The 24949-nt window shown below is 38.8% G+C and overlaps 1 long non-coding RNA gene across 2 annotated transcripts; it reads right to left on the reverse strand.

Moving 5' to 3' along the window:
• Window positions 1–10212: 10212 nt before the first annotated feature.
• LOC139828627 (uncharacterized) lies at window positions 10213–19678 on the reverse strand. Of its 2 annotated transcripts, XR_011740475.1 has the most exons (4): window positions 19598–19678; window positions 16054–16104; window positions 14665–15388; window positions 10213–12932 (listed from the first exon to the last, which is right to left on the reverse strand). It is a non-coding gene; the product is annotated as an uncharacterized lncRNA (long non-coding RNA). The 2 variants fall into 2 exon arrangements; XR_011740474.1 differs by lacking the exon at window positions 10213–12932 and having other exon boundaries at window positions 12966–15388.
• Window positions 19679–24949: the final 5271 nt, after the last annotated feature.

A 24949-nucleotide genomic window follows, 5' to 3' on the forward strand; every position in this document is an offset into this window, starting at 1 on the left:
ACGCTTCAGGACTGCTTCCACAACACTGCATAGAACTGGGGATTCTTAAATTCAGCTCAGAGCTTGCTGCCTCCAGTTTGATCCTGGAGGCAACTGGAATTTCTCCTTTTCATTCTTGCAGTATTCTGGCTCATAAGATCCTTCATAAACACAAATGCCAGTGCAGCTGGATCAGGCATCATGCCCTCTGGTGGACTCCAGCTATTTTGGTGTGCCCATGTGTTTCCACACCGTGTTTATCAGTGCTCTGACTTCCAGGAACGCAGTGTCAGTTGGCTCTACATAGACCTACAGCTTCAGTGCTGGCACCTTTTGATTTCAATTGAGCTACGTTGGAAGTAGACAACATTCATGTGATGCACTGCTTTGCCTTGAAAACCCAGTTTCGAGCAGAACTAGCTCTCTGTGGGTGTCGTCTGTCTCTCTAACATGGCTAACTTGCAATGAAATTTCTTAGTTAACTATATATGTGAACTAGTGATTTTAATGTTGGGCACATACATCACTCGTATGTTTGTACCAAATGCCCATTCCTTATTTTTCTTGGTGTCATGGAGCAGGTACTGCATTTACATGTGCTGTGCCTTGAATCGCACTACCTACGTGAGACTTGATGCTGCTGCCCACTGGTAGGCCTCACCAGCTTCTCATTGAATTTTGCATTTAGATTTGGAATTGGTGTGGAATTTGAAGTTTTTAAAAGTATTGAAAGTCTTAATATACAAGTAGAGAAGTTATCCTGCTCTAATTCCACCATTGTACTTATGTCGGTACACCTGTGCTTTTCACTCTGGCAGCCATAGTAGGAAAGTTCAGCAAAACAGATATTCTTATATGGGAAAAGGCACTGACCATATTAATGCTTTTGTGTATTGCATTCATACTTGATTGACCACTTCAGGCAGAGTCATGACTTTAAGTGAAATAATTATTTTTCTACCCAAACCAAGTGAAAAAGAGGGTTTAGATAGATTGGAGAGTCAATGGGATCTACCTGAGCATCATTTGGAGAATGAGAACATTGGCCATGAGGTTATGATTTAAAGTGAGTCACATCCCCATGTTGCTTATATTCAAGAATGTCTCATGCATTCCAGATCTTAGTGATACACTTTTAAGAAATTCATACTCTATACAAAGAGTGTTAGAAGTGTGGAGATGGAAAGATTTGTTTTTAGTTTGCCTACTGATCTCAGAGGGAGGAAATTAAAAAGAATTCTTCTTGTAGATAGCCTTTTAATCAGTTCATGTTCTTTCCTAAGTGGAATGAATGTGTTATTCTCTGTTTCCAAGGAATTTTTTTGATCCTGACTGTTGAGTTGAAGTTTATACAATGCAACTTATATGTAAGCAATATTTCCTATTGATCTTTTAATGATCCTATTAGTTTCTTTCATTCCCATAATAGAAATTTTAGCAGTAATAAAAGATAGAATCAGGCAGTAATTAGAACTGTGATTAGTTATAACATGTGTTTCTTTACCAAAGCAAAACCCCAATAAAATGTAAATTAAAATAATGGAACTGTGTCTAGCTATCTTGAATTATATTAGAACATTCACTTTTTCTCCCTTCTAAGGATTAATATGCTCTTTAAAAAGCAAATGCTTTTATTATGCAAATTCAAATCACAGTGCAATAAGTGTATTACTTTGTAAATTGCTATTTCTCCCCCACAAATGATAGAAAAAAATGAAGTGTCTGTGAGAGGATGTGGATGTTTGTGCTCTCACGTCTTGAGCCCACAAACATTCATGTCACTAGCCCTTGCTAACTGAAGTGGTCACATGGATTTCTGTCACTCTAGTCATTTAAAACCAAATATCATGCAGAATATGGATTTACATAGGCAAGCTTGTGTTTTCCAGTTGAGTAATAGGATCAGGTTTTTGGTCCCTGTCCAAAGAGATCTCAGAAGCTCTCATCCCTGCAGAGAAATAAGCACACTATGGTTGGTGGTAGATGCCACCTCTTTATCTCTGTTCTGAGGAATTTCATAGCATCTTGTCAGATCTTGTTCCTGATCATCAGGTCATGCACAGAGGTGTTTTTTGGTGCCTGTATTACATGACCAGATCTTGTGACGCTTCTTCATTTGATACAAGGGAGAAAATGGAAAGCTTTCTGAAACGTAAAGCAATTGTCAGGGTGTAGTTTTTCCATAGGCTTCTTAGCAGCTGTTCTTAGTCACAATTTCCTGGCTCTTGATTAGAGTAGCTGTCTTCAAAAATTAGCTGGCCAGGGAAAAGCTTGACTGTGCTAGGCAGTGATCACATTCAAGCACACCCTATTAAGTTTTTTCTTGTTGGTGTAGATAATTGCTTTGTGATCAGGAGTTGGGAGGATCCTGTGCAAAGCTGGGACTCACACACAGACATGCTGGGCTGTGCATTCCAGCCAGGTTCCTTTGGGCAGGAGTGACAAACCCAGAGATAGCCCAGTAATTTGGTTTCTTTTCTGCTCTTGTAGCCCACAAGGCACATATGTAATTAACTGTGCACTTCTCGGAGGTGGGAGATCTCATCAGAGAGCAAATTTCATGGCACAGTGCTGGAAAATGCGCCAAGTTATCAGGAAGTGAGACAGGAGCAAATATGTGTGGGTGTCACAGATTGTGAAAATGCTTTTGAAGCTACGTAAGATGGTCCTGCCAGCTCATTCACACAATGCAAAGCAAGAGAGAAAAGGGCATGGGAAAATGAGTGAGAAGAAAAAAGATGGGAATGATTGTTGGTCTCGTCCTCCGCCCCCCAAAACAGCAAATATTGAAACTCCACGTATGGCTTAGCCACAGTTACTGAAACAGCCTACTCTGCTGCATATGTGGGCCATCATCTCTCCACTGTCAGCCAGAGTATCCTGGTTTGTGCTTAGAGAGAACAGAATTTAAGTTTTCAGGCTGTACAACGACATAGTCAGGTGTGTGTATAGAGCCAATCTGTTAACTTTGTGTTTCATAGTCAGTGGAAATGTCAGCATTATCATAACCTAATAGCACAGTTTGAACAGGCAGATTGTTGAATATGTGCCTGCTTTCATCAGTTCTGTAACGTCCTCAGCAAAAGCACTTGACACCATATTGTTTCTGTAACATCTCTTGTTGGAATCAGTTATTTTTGCAATACCTGCCCACAGTATCTTTCACATACTCCTGTAAAATTCTCAATTGCTCTAAGCAGGTCTCCAGTTTTGCCCTCGGCTGGGTTGCGTGCTGCTGCCACTCTGACCTTGTTTTCTTTTTTGGTTAAGTGCATGTAATGTTACTGAAAACCCTGGAAAGCCGCACTGAAATACTGCACTTGCTCTAATAGTATCTAAAAGTATATATAAAAATACCATGTTACTGCTACCTGACTAAAACTGGAATCTGTTTCTTTTTTCCCTGCATATCACTGCTGAATTCCTCTACATTAGAAAGATGTGCAGTCTGGCCAGAGCCTATTTTCTTGTTCTCTTAATGTCTTTTTTTTTTTTTAAAAAAAAAAAAAACCCACAGCTGCATAAAGAAAAACAGGTGTCTTGTGGTCTGGCTGTACTTTTATTAAAGCTTTTTAACTTCGGTTGGGTTTGCTACTGTTTGGATGGGAGGTAATGGGGGAACCAGAGAGTGTTTTGAACTAATTAGTTTCCTTTCACTCCCAGGCCCTCAGCCAGATTCCTGTAAGTCTGAGCATAAAGTTTTATGGCGTATGTTTTCCTCTTTATGGGTAGAAAAACCATGGGGAGCTGTACTTCAAAGAATCAAGGTCCCTTTTTTGCCCTTTGTACTGTACTGGTAAACCTTGAGACAGGTTACATGATGTGACCACTGCTTAAGAGCTCTCCTTGAGTCATTCTTTTGCTCTGGCACTTTAAGGGAACTGTAGGTCTTTGGGATGAAACTCAGAAGAGAGAAAACATGACCTTATTGGAATTGTGAATTCCTCTAAATGTGTGTGAGCAAGACACGGTTACTGCCCGAAGCAGTTGTTGCTTATTACTCACAAGTACTTCCCATGGACCTACTCTTCTGTGACAGTTGTGAAGAGCACTGCTTCTGCCTTCTCTCTTCAGCTCCAGTTTTGGCTGATGCTGGCAGGGATATGGATGTCGACCTGCGTGTGCCAGTGCGAAAGGACTCCTGGGTTTGGCTTGAGATATTCACACCATTCAAAGTGTGTCTTTAGGAAGATGACATTGTATTACTGCATTAGTACATGTACTTTCTGATAAATAGGTATGTAGGATAACATAATTGTGCACATACCTTAGCTCATGAACATATCAAAATAGAATTCTTGAATTGTCCCATTGTTTCCATGCTGCAATTCACACGGGTAGTATCTGCTCCTTCACTAGTGGGGGAAAAAAGGCCTTTGATTTTCCTCACAGATGTGCTGTGGAAAGAAAGATCCAAGGAGCAAACCAGTGTCTAATGCCCAAGTGGCATATGGTGCACCCAACCTTAAGAAACTTACTGACACTTCTTGTTGCCCGAAGGAAAATGCTGGATGTAGAAACTGTACAGCAGGGCCGAGACACTGTGAACAAATGCTGCACACTGATCAGCCTCTGCAAGAGCCTGGTTTCCCCAGAGAAGCATCCCCTGAACTGTGGCTTGCATTTGGTTCTCTGCCTGGCTTGCTCCTCGACCCCTCAGCTCATTCATGCCAGATCCTATCTGACCGCCGCTTTGCATGATCAGCCAGGTAAATGCAACATCTGAAGTTATATTTTTCAGCATCTGCTATATGGAATGTATGTCCTACTAAATCCTATCGTACTATGGGATTTATAAGTCTAATTCATTTATTTGCTCCTAAAGACACCTCCTTAGCTGGTTACTTAAGATAATTAAAGGAGAGCTGTTAATTTTCTCAGTTTTAAACATACTACTGCCATCTTATGTGTTTAGTAAATTAGAAAGTAATTAAGGTTAGTTGGTTTCAAAAATGGCTTTCCTGTCTGTGCAGCAGAGGTCATGTCAATGCTAACACAGTAATGAATTAAACACCACCTACTAAAATGTGGTTTTTATTGTCAAACAAGCTGTTTTCTGAGATGTGAGACATGAGACATTCTGGAGAAATGCTGGTGAGAAAATCTGATAGTGACATACTTCCAACATGTCATAAATTCACTGGATGTTTGTATGTGTGTGTATGTGTATGTATTTTGTTTTCACATAATGTAGCAGGAAAATGTTGTCTTTATCCATTGTACCCAGGTATACAGGTGCTTCTTTGACTACTTTTGTTCAAGAGCTGCCTTTTTGATGTGGATAGTTTGCCCAGGGATTAGATGTGCAGGCTTGTCAAATACATGAAAAATGACCAAAGAGAGGTATTCACAGATAAAGAAATAAAAGAATTAAAGAATTTATAAAATCTATCTTAGATGCCTTTCAGTAACCTTGGTTGCAGAATCTAGCCATGTTAGTATTCATAAATTATCTCAATGTAGAACACTAACAGCCCTTATGTGTGTGATGGACATGTACTTCTTCCAACCTGGACTGTTTTCGAACTAAAGCTGCCAGACCTATGCCAAACATAAATGCTGGGTTTGATATACTGAGTCACAAAAGTCATTTTTCTGGTGACTATTTATACCCATCAGAATGGTTTTGTATTGTTTCACATAAACAGCTTTTTAAAAATTATTTTATTTCTTGGAAGGGGTTTTCAGTTACCTTAACATACTGTATCAGTCTGCATTTTGTTTAAAAGCACACAGACTATCTGGGAGAGTAGCCTGACCTAGTACAGAGGGAGGAGGAAAGGGACTGGGAAGTGAGTGAGCGATCTGCAGAGGTTCCCTAATCCCTGCTGTTACTGGTCTTCATATTATTCCATAGCATTTCATTTCACAAAATGAATGTGAGCCCAAGGCCAAACAGTCTCAGTAACATGATCAGATTCTTAACAGAGAATTTCTCTGTTTTATGACTTTCCAGGACTCACAATGGAGATGGTGGGAAATCCAGGCACTAAGTAGAGGAAGTGCCTTAAATTTGAGGCCTAAATATAAGACAATTAAGAATCTTTATGAGGAGAAAATAAAAGAGAAATAATTAAGCTTCTTTGAAGAGTTTGTTCCTTAAATGGGAACCTCTTTACTCCCCCTACATTTCTGCTCATGCAGAAATGTCAGTTATTCAATTTCCTTTGATCCCAAAGGATTTTTTTGATTGATTATCTCATATCCTGGAATGACACTTAATAATGCATCACACTGCAGTGTGATGTGTGCCAAATTTCTTAAAAAATAAAATAGCACCAGGTGATGTGTCAAAGCTTTTGATGTGACTTTTCTTGGCCTAGTGTGACAAGAATATCCATTAAGCAGTTAAATAAACAGCTTATTGAAAAAGCTGTGTCCTTGTGAGCAATTTGCTGAAAGTAATGAGCAGGTATCTAAACTCTGCCAGCAATATGAATTGTTTTCTTGCCTGCTGATCTGCTGATACGATCTTACCCATCATGTTATTTAAACTAATAAATGCAATGTGGTGCTGGGAAATGTGATGATCTTATAAAGTAAAAAATCTGGAAACCACATCTAAAAATCTCAGGGAGAATGTCTTTCCCTAGTTTTTCAGTGGCTTCTCACAGACAATTGGATTTCCTTCTCCTTATTTGAGAATGGCCTGGTAGAATAAACCTAGAAAAGGAGGTGAAATTGTCCTCTTACCAGCAGACTGTAATTTCATCAGGCTGCTAGTTGCAAAAATTCATTTGTCAGCTCTTAATTGGTAACTGATAATACAGACTGCTTAATGTTTAACATGGATGATAGATTGTGCCACACACATTGTTTATTAGTGTGAGTGCCAATAAACAGCAACCTCCTGTCAGCTGCATCCCAGGCATCACAAAAGAGTTGCTTCCAAAGTGCTGCACAGTAGTTTGCTTTCACCACTTGAATCTATTGACAAAAGAAGGTGCTGGAAATAGTGATCAATGTTATATGAATCAGTGCTTAATAGCGGGTGTCTTGCACCTGGCAAACTTCAAGAAGTTGACGAAAACAGGATTCACACAGGTTGCGTGTCACTTCTCCCTGCCCTTTCAGAAACAGACCTGAAGGGCCAAGCAGCAATGACACTCTGAAATTTGCTGGTCAAAGTATGTTACAGCTTATCTATTCCCAAATTCCAACCTCTTACCTTTCTTGAAATGGAGAAACCATGTAAGTGAACTTGGTTTAGGTCAGATGTGTACTAAAAGACTCATAGCAAATCAAGAACAATGAAATATGTCATTCCTGCCATGTCTGAGAAGTCTGAAAGTATTATCTTTCCTTGGGTTATAACTTCTTTTTATTTTCTGATTAGGAAATCCAGGTGGGTGTGGACCTATTAGTGCAGAAACTCAGTTTAAATTGCACATTTTTAACTTCACCATTAGTAGCTGGATGGCAGTCTATTTCTACCTCAGGTACTGTCATATTGTAAACAGAAGCCCTGCCCTTCCTGTGCAATGTGCTGGTTGATAATCACTCAGAGCTGGAATCCCTAATCAGTGCTGTACAACGTGAAATAAAGAACTCCAGCTGGCTATTATAAAAGCAGTTTCTATCTGAAAGTCAAGCTTCTTCATTCATACTTGGGTATCGAAACAATCTTTCTTTCAAGAGGATCTGAACATGTATTGCTCTCATTAAAATCAGTGGGAACTCAGCATGTCTTAAAGCCGTGCAGCTTTATTATTTATGTACCTAGCTTGGGATTTAAATACCTAACTTCATGGTTTGAAAACTGTCATCACTGTTTTCTTCAAATAGTGAGGTATGCTACAGAAAATTGTTCTCTCTTACAGGAGTCCTGCTGTCTGCAGGTGAGAATTAGGGTATCTGAACTCAAAGTCTTTAGCTTCTCTAGTGATTGATAGCTTAAAAAAAAAAAAATCTATCTTGTCTTCAGTGGAATTTAAGCATAGGCTTAGCTTTAAGCCTGTGCTGAGGTGTTTTGTCAAACAGGGATGTAATACTGAATCCAGGTCTATATGTAGGTAGATAGAGTCCTAAAACTTCATTTCTCTGGACTGCTGAGCATATTCTGCAACACCCTAGATGCAATTTCCTCTCCAGTACATCCGATTTAGTGCTTTTATTTTCTTCTAACTCTTAATACGTTATCATTCTAACAAAATTAAAACCCAAGCCAACAAATCCAGAGGCATTATTATTTTTCCAGGTTTGTGCTTGTGACTTTCTTCTCCTTTGTGTGTGAAGTTGCCTTGAAAACCATTTAAGTTAGGATTCCTTCAATATTGCACATTCTTTGGGTAAAGCCATCCAGAGGCATAGCACCTTGGAGGTCACTTTGGCTGATAGGCAGATGTTAAAAATGTGGGTTTTCTTGGATGTTTTTAGAAAGCTGTGTGGGTTGCACTGCTCTTAGAGACTGAGGGGTGCTTTGGATTGAAAGAAAAACCTCAAATAAACTTCCACTGAGAATGATCTGCCAACAGAGTTTGTTTTCTGTCAGTTTATTTATAATCTCGCAGTTTTGATACAAACAAAATTGAATGACTTTCATGCAGGAAATTTCGAACCAGTAGATAATTTGAATAATTTGCTTCAGCTGCCCTTTAGATGATATGTTCTTTTTTGTGTGATTGGTCACAGTGCAGTTTAGGTCTGCTTTCAGCTTTGTAAAAGAAAGTTAACACTTCCCAGTTGTGTATCATTTTGGTTCACGCTTGAGAGCGAATGTACGTGGAAAAAATAGGTTGAATGATCATTGTTTAAGGAACTGCATTTTCAAATCCCTAATGTTAAAGTATAGTAACTCTGTTTCTGTCAGAACAGGTTATCTGGATGGATATATGAAGTTTCAAAATATCAGTGAACCAAGGAACCTAGGGAGTGGTTGGCTTTGAGGTTTGTTTTATATAAGTTCAATTTGTACAGTATTAGGTTCTGCATACACAAAGAGGGCCTGACTGCTGCAGTGAATGATTCAGTATAGATAACATTCTGTGGAGCCTCATTGCTTCCATTGGTTGTATCCTTTGAGGCCATAGGAAGGCTTTTATTCTGCCATTTCATACGGGGTATTAACTGACAAAGTATGGTTTATTTCAGGATATTTTCCTGTCACCCACTTACTTCAGCTGCACATGAGTCCTGTAGCAGTTTGGCATGAGAAAGCAAATTTTCTCACAGATCTTCAGGCATTTTTATCTGAATCTTTCTGACTTTAACAGCTTTGCAAAGTATCAAAGGCTATTTGAACTACCTTTGGCCTAAATGTTACACTTTATTTGGAGTTTACGCTGAAAGGTAGGATCCTACCAATCATATGGCAGGTTATCCTAAGCCAGCCATGCACAAGGAACTGTAAGACCAGTACCAAAATATGCACCTGGCTGCTATAGAGCAATATGACAGTCAAAGCATTCAGTGACAACTAGACTGCAAAGAGTTTTCTCAGTGTAGTCACTCTGTAGTGATGACTGAGCTCCCCATAATCTCATGTTTCTATGGCATTGGTGCAGTGACAATGTTTACCAGGGCCTGATGCACACAAGAGTGTCAGGAATAGCCAGGAAGATGAATGTCCTGTTGCAAATTGGAGTGATTTAACGAGAGATGATCTGACAAGCAGTATTGGGGCAAGCCTGGTGGGAAAACAGTGAGCCTGAAGGCATCCATCAGAGCTGATCTTTGTTAATGATCAAAGGCAAGACTCTTACTTCCACTCCTGCTGCTTCATACTTTGAGGGCTCAGGGTCAAAAACCCTCAAAAACAATATAGGGTTCCCAAAACGAAGAGATTTTGTAGTTGAACAGAATCTGGTTTGTGTGAACTACACTCAGAAGCCCCTAGAAGACAGAGATTCTTGTCCTAATTCTCCTGTGTTTGGGTGTCATGAAGGAGATTTCAGGCTATTCCTTGAGAAGCACTATCATGAACATCTTGGAAAACGAGCATTAGTTTTCAGAAAAACCTTTACAGTTGTCCAAAAGAAAACTCAAAAAAAGAAAAAAAAAAAGTGACTGAAGTTTAATGTGTAGCAATAAGTCAACGATAAATACACATGCATGTGCACATCTCTGGTTAGTTTTCCCATAGGTCCTGTGGTTCACAGCATCGTGGGTTCTGAGCACTTCCCAAACTTCGGAAATGTTCCTGTAAAGCTCTTCTCTGTTTAAGATGTGAAGTGCCTCCCCTTCCTTTTCCAGTGCCTGTAGTTTCACTGCCTGACTCTGAACTAGGGACCATTTCCTTTTGGAAATCTGTTTCAGATTCATGGGCTGGAAACATGGTATTGGTGAGATGGCCTTTGGTAGCACAAAAGAAGTCAGAGGTTGAGCTTCAAACTGAAATTAGGTTTTAACATCTCTAAGTGAACTTACCTAAGTGAGGAGAAATCTTGTTGGAAAGAGTTGTCAGTAATGTGCCTGTTTTAAACTACAATGTCCTAAGCCTCTCACATGAGAAACGATACAGTACCACCCTCTCTACTGACAAAATTAATGTGTGCACCAGCTGTTCTCAGTGTCTGACTGGGTCTCTCTGTGTTTTGTCTCTTGATGCACCTTTCTAATTGAGCCTCCATTCATCTTCCTGCTTAAGTGGTGAATCAAGAAGAATGGAATCTGAGTTTATAGATGTTGTATATTATATATATGTGTGTGTGTTTTTCTCCATTAAAGTACACTGTATAATGGTTTTCCTGTAATGTTAGAAACTAGCATATAAATGAGGAGTGGGTGTTTGGAGAGAGATCTTCATGCTCCTCTCTGTCAGACTGTTGGCAGCCATTGAATACACTAATTTATAATATGAATTTTTTGTTGTTTGAAAGATAAAGGCAATTAGGAACCTTTTCCACTTTTTCGGGTGATTAATGATACAGATGTTTTTATTTCTGTACAGTAGATATTGCATATACTGTGATAATTATACTGGAGTGATGCAAACAAACAAGAACTGCTGACAATACATGATGGGGAACCAGATATTTAAGTTGTTATATTGAAGACTACAGCTCTAAGTAATTATCCATTTAGATCTCAAATAATATATTTTGCTTAGATTTTTTTTTAAACAATATACATTAGTGTATTCTATATGTTATCACATATTCTAAAATAATTATACAGCACCATTATTAGCATTGCTACATTATTGTTAAAGCATACTCTTTTGTGTTATCAAAATGACCAGTATCAAAAAAGTATTGCAGCCTGGGCCACGTACATTTGAATTTCAAAAGTAATCTTGCGCTGATCCCCAGCAAATGACCGCAGAGCCCTCTGTTAGTGTGAGAGTTGACTTCTTGTTAGATTTTGAGATTTTTCTATTTTTACTGAGATTAATGAAACAGCTTTTTGTGATGTTGCTTTTTCTTTCCAGTCTTAGTCATCTAACACTGGGCTTGCACCTCTTCATTAATAGAATAATCCTAGTCTTTTTCAAATTTAGGTTGTGTGCTTTGCAAATTGCTTGAGAGATCATATTTTGCCTTTCAAAGCTATAAACAGTGGAATGAGGAAGCAAACTGATTTTCTAACTGTTTTTTTCATCGTTAAGATACTCAGTCCCTCCCAGACATAAATGTAAATATATTCAGTGCATATCAACAGTCAGTCTAGGTTTATAGCACAATCACCAGTGCTCACAGTCATCCAAAAGACGTGTGCTCAGAATAATCTCCATTTAAATTTTGTAATTTTGTTCCTAAAACGTCATGCATGATGATGTGGAATTGATCTCAGAATAGTTTTAATTTGGTTGGCTTCTAGTCTGGTTGTTATAGAAGTGATAGTTGCTATTGCAAGAGACTTAGAACTGATAGATCTTAATAAAAAAATATAAGCACTTGGTGCAAATTGACTCTGAGGAGATCAGAATGTTGCTGGTGTTCTTGTGATTGGTGTGAAGGTGAAGGATTTAGGCTAGAAGGTTTATTTTTTATTTTTTTTTTTTTCCCTCTGATGCACACTTCCTGACCTTTGGCAAGTTTCTGAGCTGTGAATCCCATCTATAAAATGGAAATAGTAACACTGCTGCATGAAAGGTGTGTGTTCTGAACGTGTACAACTACAACAACACCTTTCCTAAATGCTAGAGGTGCCCTTTTTACGTAATTAGGATGTCTTAAAATATCTCAATATTAGAAGGGTATGATCATATTATAAATGATAGATTTATTACATTTGGCATTGTTTCGTATTAAAATTGATTCAAGAAAGTGACTGAATCCAGTTATTGTTAATTGTATTCATATTTATCTAAGGTTAAATCGTTTAATCCTCCCCAGCTTAGAATAATGTATCTGTGTTAGCTTTTATGTCAAGTTCCTGCCTTGGGTAAATTTTTATGGACAAGTTACAGATCTAGTACCACAAGGTTCGCCGTGAAAATGCTGAGACAAACTAAAGTGTTGTAGCAGTGGTGTAATAACCATGAATTCATATGAAGCAGATATTTCCCTTAGATGCACTGTAAAAACAAAAATGTCTGAAAGCTGGCATTTTAAATAGTCTTTAAACCAGCAAAAACTGCTGATTCACTTTTTATCATTATTATAGCTGCTCTATTGACAGCCCTATTTCACCTTTATTTTAGTGTCTGAAAGATTTGTCACCACTCCTTTAGGCAGTTTTCTCTGCAGATGCCTTATATACGGGATGCTTTTCCTTGTAAGTAGAAACAAAATGTCTAAGATCACGATACAGTTCTTGGCCTGCACTCCTGTGGGCTCTTGATGTACTTCGGACTTGACCTTCCAACATGCTGCACAGTCAGTTTCATAAAATACCCAGAGTATGTGCTGTGGGCTGCATCATTAAATTAAGCAGAACTTGTACTGGGTCCTGCATAATAAAGATGCATTGCATCCTTATAAATGTCACATCCTTTGCAAAGCTGGATGGTTGTATAAGGCCACATGTGAGATCCCCCCAAAAGCAGAACGTGGACAGAAAGACACAAAAACCTGAAAAACAAACAAACAAACCACAAACAAAAACACAATCTGGAAATTTTATTTTCTGTTTAAGCATCTATATCAGGTATTCTTAATGGCTCGTTTAAGAAAAGACAGCCATGATAAGGAGGTAACTATAATACTGTCCTACTTTCTCAATATCATCAGTGATACTGTGGCCATTGTCTGCTTTCCAGCTTTCCCTGGTGAGCTATAACCCTTTTCACATTCAAATAATTCTTCCCTTACAGCACCGTTTTGTCCAGTATAGCTTGTCATGTAGATCAGGAGAACTATTTTCAATTGTTTAATATGGTGGATTGCTCCCCAAGGTCACGTTTGCACAGAGACCTTGTGAAAAAACACTGGAGACTTGTACAGATGGTATATCTCATGGGAAAAGAATTTAAAAGGCAAGTGAGCAGATTATCAGGGTCAAGCAGTGCTGGACATGCAGGCGAGGTTTGTTATGAGTGGAATAAGGTTGACATATTAGGGTAAGTAGAACTCTCAGATAGACAGGAGAATTTTTCCACAGTATCGGCTTTGCTATGAAGATTTATTTAGCATCTACCTCATGAACAGCTTGTGCCTATTTTTGCATACAACAGTCTAAGACTTTGTGTCGCTGTAATCAAACTTCCGAAAGGTACTAAGCAGAGTATCGGTTCAGGGATTTTAGTTCTGTGGGCTGCCACTACAAAGAACAACCAGGCCCTCAGTTCTGCTAATTCCTCATGCCTAACAGTGATGACAATGATGACTCTAGTGGTCACCTTTCTATCCTTTTTGCGCATTCTCTAGCAAAGAGAAAACCTTGGCACCAATGACTAGGTCTCCCCAGTGACTGTTGAAGACTGTGCCTGTATGGCCGGACACATATGGCAAGTGAGTAAAACAAAGGTCTGGAACAAATATAAATTGTAACTATTTAAAATGGGATGTTAGATAGAGAAGAGGTTGTTCTGCAGTTTTAGAAGGACTATCCTACTACTTCTCCTCAGTTTTTGGAAAGAGAGCTTTGCTTGAGAGCTGACAAAGTTCTCAAACTAATCTCAAGTGACCTCACCAGATCAGAATTGAACATTGAAATTTTCTGAAGGTGCACTAACTGCCCCTTTTCCACTAGCATCACCTATCAGATAGGTGACACCTCACATTCCAAAGCACTTGACTTCATTCTGAGCTATCCAACTTGATGCGAGTTAAGTTATGACTCCACTAGGCAATATGCTATCTAAATTACTCTTATGAATCTGATTCAGAATCTCCCTGCCCTTCTGCCACGCAAATTCAAAGCAGTGTTTCTTATTCCTTTCAAGATACTGCATAAGTAAACAAAAATCATGCATCGCAGATCCTCTTCTGCTTACATGCAAAGCCCACCCAGGAAAGCAATTTTTTTTTGTTTGTTTGGTTGGTTGTTTTTTTTAGTACAAAAAAAAGTCTTGATAAGTCAGGACTATCCATGTTTCAGTCTGTAGTGAGTTAGAATTGTAGTTCTTTCCCCATTCTGACCTGCTAGCTCTGCTGGTTAGTATATGGACTTTTAGTCTGATGTACGCAGGCATGCAGATTTTTCACTCATTTACTTCCTTGAGAAGCATCATGATGTAGATGTTCAGTTCCTAGAAACACAGTGAGGAACTGAAATGTGACCGTATTAAAAAAATTGTATTGAATCACATGACTGGCCCTCTCTCCCTTCATAGCAGGATCATCTTTGCCTGCCGTTACTTACCCACTCTGTAAGCAAGACATCTGCATGATCTGTTCCTATGTTCAACCTGAGGCTTTTCCACTCCAGTTTTGTCTGCTCTGGACATGGCAATCTCCTGTGTATCACTTCTGCAATTAATAATTGCAGTCCTGTTCTCTGCATAAATTTCTTGCAGTCCAGTCTTCCCTTTTGGGTCATCTAGACTATGTAGACTCTATGGAAGATAAATCTTGTTGCATTTTTTTTTTTCTGTATTGTCACTGTTTTTCAACCTGCTTCAAGTACAAGAATAAAACCCAGGCCCAATACTACAGATGAAGTCTCACCGGGGCTGAAGGTGGGAAAACGCTAGATAACATGTTTAGAATTTATTCCTGTTTATACATCCCAGTGTAACTGTATTCATAATGAAGGTGTCTCATATTCCACTTTCTACCAACTGTGGCACTTTTACTGTATTTGTAGAACAGTTCCTCATCCTTCCTTTGTCCAGCTGAGTATTCCTGCATAAGTGTTACAGCCTTATATCCATTCTCATTATAGAAATTTCTTAATTCCCTGTGTACCCACATAGGATAAGGATACAATTTAGCCCTAATGAGCGCTTGTAAATATTTTCTTATACATTTCCCTTCAGTGCAAACTAGTAAATCTTCAAAGTCCAACAGGATGGCACATCATGACCATGAATTCCCTTGGAACTAATGCAACTGCTGTTGTGCCTGCTGTTCAGTCTTAGCAATTTCTGCAAGAAAAGAATGGCAGCAAAAGATTAAGGGGTACATTGCTACATATTCTCTTCATATTGCAAACAGGCTGAAGTAATACTGTAAAAAGCACCACATTTAGACACAGTCATAGTCCCATGCAAATCTCTCTATAATAACTTGATCCCAATGGAGAACTGATATATTGAAATACAGGGCAAAACTCCTAATATTTCAGAAGTAGGAGATTTGTAAGACCCGCATACCTAGAAAAGAACTGAAGAGGCTAATACTTTATTAAGTAACACAAAGAGTACCTGTTAGTAGTTTGTCCTCTATTGGTAGTACTATTTTTTTAAGTCAGTGGTGCAAATAGTTCACAGAAGCTATATAAACATAAATTTTTCCTATCCTTCTGCAAACTTCACAATTTTAAAATAAAGGTAGGTATGAAAATAGTTAGTTTTCACAGCTGAGAACTGCACTTTTTAAGCTCAGGTTCCCTCATTATGTCCCGTTTCCAGATTTGTACTTAGAAGACTATACAATACCAGCTTAATAAGATAATTCATTTGATTTTATGTTACTTATTTTGTATTCTTCCATCTTCGTGGTTTGAATGTGGACCTAAATGAACAGTTACTTTTACTTTATCTAGATGGCAAGTACATTGATAAGCAATGGAAATGACATAGTAACTCACATTAACAGGACTCCATAATTTCCTGATAACTCCAATTATCTTCTGTCATGCCTGTAGTGTAATTAAAATGTTTAATTGTTTTCTTTAGATAAGAAAAGGTCATAAAAGCTATAACAATTTGTGTGGACTTGATGACCAGCTGGTGTTAATAGTCCAAAGCCTCTAGTTATCAAGCCATTCAAGCAATCATTGATTTAAAAGAAATTTCCAGCACATATTCTCTTGGACCTTAGCCATACTAGACCTTACAATCAATTGATCCCACAAATAACACTGCAATTTATTTTACCCTCACCCCAATTTACCAGCGAAGATCTACAGTGTGAATCAGGTTATGTCATGTCATTGTGCATGATAATCTAATGTGCTGTGCCCCTATGGAAGGAAAGTAAGAATTCTATGGCCACATTTTACTAATGTTGGAAGAGGTCTGTGTAGTGTGAAACAGTCCAAAGATCAGCCAAAAGGAATTGGGGAAACCCATGATTTTTCTCTCCATCTTACAGTTGTCATTACACTGGCAGGAGACATATGTGTTACTGCACGTCTAACACTTGGAAAGACAACCAAGAATTGAACAAAAATGGGTTTGTTTGTATTAAGAATAGTGGTACAGTCATAAGAGAGAATTAATATACTACTTTTCTTTAAGGAAGCTGAACTCTATTCAGAGACTTCTGCTCCTTGTAGTTTCAGAATCTTAAAACCTCTATTAATACGAGAGTTGGGGTCAGCACTGCCTGTGAATGTGATTGCACCTAGTTTCTATCACAAGGGACTCTGTTAGTTATTTAGAATTTATATTAACTTGTGTTTGTATTGATTTAAAGTTTTCATACTTAATTCCTTCCTTAGACTGATTTTTCATATTCATCTCCCTGGGATATAAATGTAAAATCTGGGTCAAGATCTGAACTTGACTAACTATTGGAAAGTGGTTTATGGTTTTTTGTAAATTAAAAATCTGTGTTCTACGTAACGTGTATGCCTATTGTCTTTTCAATAGCCAGTTTGTGTCAGGCAGCACAGCAGAGAATGATGCCTGAATTAATAACTTGGGATACGAATAAACTTATGTAATAGTGAGGTACTGGGGTTTGAAATCTGAATATATTTTGTCTTGTCATCTTCAGTCTGGCGGTTTTCTTGTTACATGCCAGTTTACCCTTGGTGCTTATTTTCCTGCCTTACACATTGATAGGTGTCTGCCACATTCAGCTGTCTTTGATGGTTTGTGCTTGCCTGTAGATAAGACTCCAGAGAATCAGCAGGAGTTGATTAAACACCCCTAAATGCAGCAATAGACCCTGCCTTATATGTGTGTTCTATTGATGGTTATTTTACCACTAAATTTACACCTGGTTATATCATCTCCAGTCATCTTCTAAGTACTTTGTAAAGTGATATGGAGGATGATGTAGTAGAGATGAAGTAAGTTGTTTTATGAGTAGTGCAAATCACCAGACATGTTCTTATTCCTATTTGCAATAACTTGCTTTGAAAAAAAAAAAAAGATAACACACTGATTTCTACTTCTTTTAATCCACAGTCCATCCTGCCACTTCTCAAATGTTCTTAATAAATATTACCTCTTCTGCTGATGTGCCCTGCCTTGAAATAGAATAAACATCTCTCATTACAAGATAAGAAATGTACAAATTGTATTAATTTTGCTAGCTTTGTTTAACAATATATTTTTGACAACACTTTTCTATAATGCCTTATAAAGAAATGCTAAATTCTGCATCATCATGATAAAACCTAAACACCACAACTTAGTTAACAGCTATCTTGCACTAACTACTAGTAAACATTGAAAGATCCCATCCTAAGAGCGTGCAATCCCAACAGACTAGACAGATAATGAGTCTAGTAAATGACAGGCTGCTTTGTGAGGCAGGATAACAGCATTAGCATTTTATGTCATTATTAAAAAATAAAGTTCATGTGAGCAATCTAATGGCATTTAATAGGAATCTCTGGGTTACAGGGGCAAGTGTAAATAATTTACTGCAAACTTATCCCTGCTCTGGAATTCTATAGTAAGTTTGGAAAATATGTTGAAAGAATACAATTATCTAGCAAATATTGTGGGATTTTATCGTAATTTCTTTAGGAATCTATTGGTTCCAGTCCTGTGAGACTCTTATAAAGTGAAAATCAGGTTCTCATGATTTACTGTGCTATTCAGGCCTTTTGGTGTATCTCTGTTCTGGTAGTTAAGTTGTCATTGTATAAATGTGAGCCTCAGTCCTGTAATTAGATTCATGCTGGTGAACCCTTCTGCCTTCTTGGAGCTGGGGTTCATTCACAGAGCAGTTAGCAGTTCTGGCAGATCTCAGATTCCACTAGAGCGGTTGTATCAATAAGGTGCTTAGTATAGATGCTGACTTCTGATGACAATGATTGAAGCAAGCCATGAAAAATAACATTTGTTCTGGGGACTCATGCTGATGGTTCTCTACTAGCTTCTCGTTGCCTCACTGTAATTCATAATTTTAAGGATGTCACCTACAATATTAAGTTCTATTTGTATGTGTCATGCTTACAGAAGGCCTACAGATGGAGAATCTGTGAAATCTTCTCTCTCTTATTTTTGAGTTCTCTACAATTGCACCAGCTTGTCTGGTTAATTGAGATCCAGAGAGCAGCAGCTTATTAAAGTGGATGAAATTCCTGAACAGACAGGTGTTGGCAGAGGTCCAGGGCTGTGCACTCTTTGTATTGAGCTGTCCCTGCAGAGAAATAACTCATTTTTCAAAATTGGGAATTGTTACACATGTGCATGTTCCTCTAACCTGGGTATTTGGTTTGTTCTGTCCATTAGTAAATATAGATTTTTCCTATGAACATTGTTGATTTCTTTGCTCAGCTCCTACATGACATCAAAGAAGCCTAGGTGCCGGCTGATCTGCTCTGATGATTAATTAATGATACATGGAAACATAATCAATTTGAGCTATATAATTTTAAAAAAGTTCTGACTGGAAATACCAAACTGCAGAGCTACAAGAAGTGTTGTATTTTAAGATAAATACAGGGTATATATTCCTACCAACGTGTCTAGTTGATGACCCTGAGCTACAGATGATAAGAAAGGAGGGGAACAAGCTTCTCCTGCAAGGCTGCCTGCCCAACTGTGCCATTCCTCGCAGCCTCTGGCACAGGACAGCAACTCACAGATTTTCATCTTTCAGGGTCTCTGGCCTGTGTCTCTGCTGGCTTCTCATGGCTGGTGTGCTGAGCCTGAAAGAGAAGGTTTATCTTCTCTTCCCTACTGTTGCCTGCTAGACAGAAATAAGGATGGCTGATATCCAAAATACGAACTCTTATAGAGTTTGGAGCTCCAAAATTGTCCCCTACAGTGTAGAAAAGCTTAGACAGTTATTCTGTAATAAAGGATAGGGTTATTTTTTTTCTTTCTTAACCACTGAGTGATGAATCTAACTGAGAATCAGAAGTTGCTTCCAGAGAGCATTTTGGCCCTTCTGACTTTGTACAGTGCCATGAAGGAAAGTGGGACCCAGGAGTGGGTCAGCCTTACCTGCAAACTCAGGTGCTGTCTTGGCATGTTAGTGTCCAGTCTGCTGGGTCAGTTGCAGTGCCGGTCCCACAGCACAGCTGATACACTGCTGTGGCTCTTCCACTGTAGATGGGCTTATGAAGCCCCTGTGACTCCCCTAATGATGCTGCAGATGGCTGACCTAAGCACGGTGGTACTTGAGAGAGCAGCTCTGCAGTGGAAACACTGAAATCTCTCCTAACTCCACCTTGCAGAAAAATCCCTTCAGGAAGACACAGCAATAGGGTACAGAGTGCAAAGCCAGCATGTTGCAGTGATCTAATAGACATTAAATGTTTTGGATAGAATAGTACTTAAAATGAAAGAGACAGAGAGTGGTTTAGGAACTTGTGACTCAGAGACTGGCAATGAAGCTGAATCCCCGGGTATGAACAGTGGGAAATGCCCCCCCCGTCGATAATATCTTAGCAAATACATATAATAGTTTCATCCCCATCCTGCCCCCAGCAAAACCACATGTATAGGTTTAATTTAATGCCAGGCTTTCAGAGATTAGGAATGAAGACCTGTGGGACTTTCATATAAATCAAAACCATTCAGAACTCTCTGGTTATCTTCTGAGCTCTGTGTGTATGAATAAGACTAGATTCTTGAATATGAACTTTACCTTGTTGAGTACACTTTTTATCTTATTAGCTAATGGAATTTCTGTCTCTCCTGCCATCTGTTCATATTCCAAAGGTTAGGATTAATTAATTTGCTCATAACACAAAACAATCCCTTTCATAGAACTGCCAAGTAAACGCATTTCTAAGACATACTTGCCTTCCTTAGGTAATGAAAGAAAATTAGCCTGTGAAATTGTTACTTGTAATATATGCAAGGTATACATGTATCCACTGTTACTATCTGCCTCTTACATTGCTACACGCAAGTCATTTCCACGATCATTGACAGCAGCAATCATAGCAGTGTAGTAGTATGCAAAGACCTCATTTAGGAGTGAGCCCTGTTGTGCTGTTGAGAGGTACTATACAAACATATAGAAGAAATCAGTCTATATCCCAGAGCGCTTGAAGCTGAGCATCTAATTAGACATAAATGGGACTAAGATGTGCAAAAAGCAAAAGAAATGCAGTGTATGTACATGATTTGTGATTAGATACTTGAAATGTTACATATTTTATCCATTTGCTAAACTAAGCTCTTTGGCAGTCACTCCAAACATTTCTTATGTTTTGCTGGTACATTTTAGGAGTACAAAAATCTAGTTACAGATATGTATATATTATATCTCATAATTACGGTTATATTGCCCCTAGTTGTGTGGGAGTATTTATGTAATTGTGTTACATTGTTCTATCGGAGCATAGTATCAGATGAATATTGCTTGTTGAACTATAAGATATTTGTAAATGTTTTCTTTCCTTTTCAAGGGTAGTATATACTAGATTCCCTTTAAAGTTAGGTATTTTGAAATGTCTCATAAGTCATGAATGATGGACACTATAATATCTATATGTGTCATCTTATCTGCCTAATTAGCTTAGAAAAACATCGATAGCAGACTGGGGCTGGCAAACCTCAAAATAATCTCTTTAGGATTATACCATACCTTTAATTTATTTAGTTCAAGTTATTGAGACCCAAAATCAAAACCAGCATTGGAATATTCAGGAGAGTCCTTTTAAACTTAGATTGTGTAATTCCACATGCTGATATGGTGCCCTTCAATGCAGGCAACACAAGAGAGATAGGAAAGGTAACATTTGAAGGACAAATCTCAAAAATGAGCAACTGAAACTTTCCAGCTTTCAGCAGGGAGGGCAGTTGTTATGAGAACATGAGCATTATTTTTTGAGTGACATGTTGTCAAAAAATCAGTTGGGTGGGAAACATTTTTAAATGCCTGGAAAATAAGAATAGGAAGGTGCTTCAAAAGTCAATTTGTGGATCTTCAAAAGTCAATTAAAGACTGGAATACAGCATGTTTTCTCTTAGCTTGGGGAAGATGGGGTAAGGCATCTTGCAGCAAAGTGTCTACTTTTCTTCAGCACTGTGGTAAGGGAGGACAGAGCTTTTATTTTTGGGCAGCATCATTATTCTCAAGACTCACTCTGTCCCAAGTCATTCTTTGCTCATAAGGTGGAGAAAACTACTGCAGACTCATTATTCTAGTTCTAGTCTTTTCTTGGTGGATAAAGGTTTGCAAAACACTCACTTGGAAGGTTTTGTGAATGACTATCAAACTTTTGCACATATGTAATGTGCAAGGTTTACTGTGGCATTTGCAGCAAGAGTGTGCAAAAAGTCTCTGTATTTGTAATGAAAAGAAATATTTTTGATGCTGATATGTTCTTGGCTTTCAACTGAGATTGTGGACAAACATTTCTTAATCATATAGAAAGTCATTGGTTCCAGGGGAATTCTTGCTCTTGTAAACTCTGGCTTTCTCTTATCAAATGCTCTGGGAATAAAGAGGTGTGTGGAAGGAGGGAGTGCTAGAAGGTGATATCGTGAGGACATGAAGGATTGCTGTCAAAAGTTGTTTGGGTCTGGAAGGTAGGTATCCAGGGAGGAGAGTAGCAGAAGGAAGATAGGGAAGCAGATTGTTGATATTACAGAACATGGTGATGGAACAGAGTGCATAGTTGAATCATAAAATAAAACATTTCCTGGGATGCCATGTTTCTAAAGTCTGTGCTCTTTCCACAGTGCACATAATATTCACCTATAAATCATTTAAAAATATGCTTAACTGTCTAAACAAACCTGTGATGTGATAAAAAGGTCCCGACTTTGCTTCAATAACAACGCCAATGTCATCCTCATTTTCCAGAGAGCTCTCTCCTTTATGCAGTTTTCTCATGTGAGTGGGAAAAGCTCCCAGTTCCTGTCAATAATGCTACTGCTCTGCTCTTAAACTGTCTCTTGACAATACATGTTTTCTGGAACATATGTGAAAAAAAGCAGCGTGACACTGTCTGGGCAGGTGAGCTGCTGTGATTATTGCTCCTGCTATTTCTTCAACCTAACCTGTCTCTATCATCCACCTTCATCAGTGGTGGCTTCCAGGTGGTTTATCTTCTGGGAAAAGTGTATCTATATTCAGCTGTCAGTCCAAGATCACTCTAAATGTCACTTGTTTGCTTTTATGTCTTTGGTCTTGATGGATGTGTTTGGATTATTCTGAAGGCATGCTATTAGCTACTGTTCTTTATCTCATTTCTTAGTAGCATTATCTTCTTTATGTGCATCACAAGTGTGTGTCCTGGGGCAAGAGGGAGGGAGCCAGGGCATGAGGGGGACAGGATGAGAAAGGACTGTTGTAGCTATTTGGCTTTGTCTGGGGACTAGGACTGTGTGTTGTACAGCATAGATACTTTGGAGCCATTGCAGTCTGTCAGAGAGACCTCTATCACAACGGCAGCTGCTGCAGGTTTCTGTTCTCTTGTGTTGTTCAGTCCTAATTACAAACAACAGAACCGAGCCTCAGTCCTGAACTTGCAAAACCTTTGTGACTGCAGTTTTTCCAACATTCAAAATAATGTCTTCTTTTTTTTTTTTTTTCCCCTTATTCTTACCTGACTTCAAAAACAATTCTGCTGCTGCTGGTTTCATTAATATGCATACAGTGCAATGTAAATGGCTCTTGAGGCCTCCCCTTGGTAGATGATTTAATGTGGCAGTTATGAAAGCTGCTCAGACTGTGCTCGATTAGCATAATAATGAAGCTTCTGCAGCAGTGTTATCATCCTCAAAGGAAATAGCCTGAGTGGTCACAGCTCCTTTAACAAGTACCACTTTAGGATAAAAAGCAAAGGATTCTGTTTGAAATGGTAGATTGGAATATGCAAAGCGGGAGGGAGTTGTTTGTTGTCTTCGCTGTGCAGGGAGACAGAGGGGAAGGCGGCAGCATCCCCGGGCTGTGAGCAGCAGCCGGGCAGGGTGGGCACTGCAGCCACCCCGCTCCCTGTGGCACCCAGCAGTACAGGAGACTTTCTCTTCGTTTTAAAAGTCAGGCTAATCACGAAACTCAGCTCTCTTTTCATCCTTCGTCTCTTGTACTTGGCATCTGACATAGGAACAAGGACTAGCTTATTTCCCAACCTCTGGGAACTTGGAAAATCCAAAATGTTGTGGTTCAAGGCTGTATGTTTAGTGTTTGATTTTTGTGGCTTGTTAACAGATTAGGGATGTATGACAGGACCGAATAGAAAGCTTTTGGGTGACTAAGAGGAGACATTCTCTATGACTGAAGTAAAAAGGTGACTTTTCAGGTAAAAACAACATGAATCTCAAGTGGCACCATCTGCAACATTACTGTTTTTAAAGTATATTTTGAATAAGAAGCAGTTGAAAATGCAGTGGTGAAATTTTAGGGGCTTAGCAGACATGAAGGAGTGAGGACAACTTTTTCTGCCCTTTCTATGGAGCAAAGTGAGCAGAAGGAACTGGTATCTTGCTCCACATGGAGAGAACGTCTCCCAGTTTGCTGGGTGCAGAGGTGTCAGTGCAGAGGGCTGAGGCATCTCTTGGCTGGCTCTCCCTGAGGCTGTTGCCCTTATGGCAAGAATGGTTTAGCAACTGTAGTTGACAACTGAATTTATTGAGCTGCTAATTTAATTTATTTTTAATATGGCAAACCAAGCCAACAGCATTCAGAGGTTGTTTTACATCCTACTCAGCCATCCTGCTACAGAGATCGCAACTTCCAGGGAACAGACAGTGGCTCAGGCTTCTCAGCCTGTTCCATCTTTGTCCTGTTATAGCCTAGCACTTGATGAATCCAGATTTAATGGACCTGTGTACAAATACAAGTGCAGTGTAGTTCAAGCAGGAACTGGGACCTGGCTGTGAGCTTAATAGGGCTCCTGGACAAACATGAAGAGGGTGTGCAGGTGTTGAGTCAGTCCCACAGCTGCAGCTTAGGGAAGCCAAAGCAAAGCAATTGATTCTCCTCTGTTGGATGTAAAATTGTTCCTATTGTCAACTTCTGGAAAATACGAAGCTGCTTGACACTTACCTTTCTCAGTGACCCTTGATCTTCATGAGTTTTGTGAAGGCATCTGACTATTTTTTACCCATACACATTAGTCTTCTGTTTTCCTCTTGCACAAAGGTTTTTGATTTGCTACCCAAGGACGGATGAGGGACAATAGCATCAGAAATAAGGATGTTTCACATATCATTCTTAGAATTTTTCTTTGCAACAGATTGCTGCAGAGGTTAAGGTTTTATGAATAATTCCTTTTTGATAGTTTTCAATGGTTCTTCTCAAAGAAAGGACACAGGTTTTGCAGTATAGTGTAATGAGGGGATGTAGTAGGGGTTAACAAAACTTTAAAACATTTCAATAGCTCTAGTTTACAA

This window comes from Patagioenas fasciata, chromosome 9 (genome assembly GCF_037038585.1).
Source record: "Patagioenas fasciata isolate bPatFas1 chromosome 9, bPatFas1.hap1, whole genome shotgun sequence".
Lineage (NCBI taxonomy): Eukaryota > Metazoa > Chordata > Aves > Columbiformes > Columbidae > Patagioenas > Patagioenas fasciata.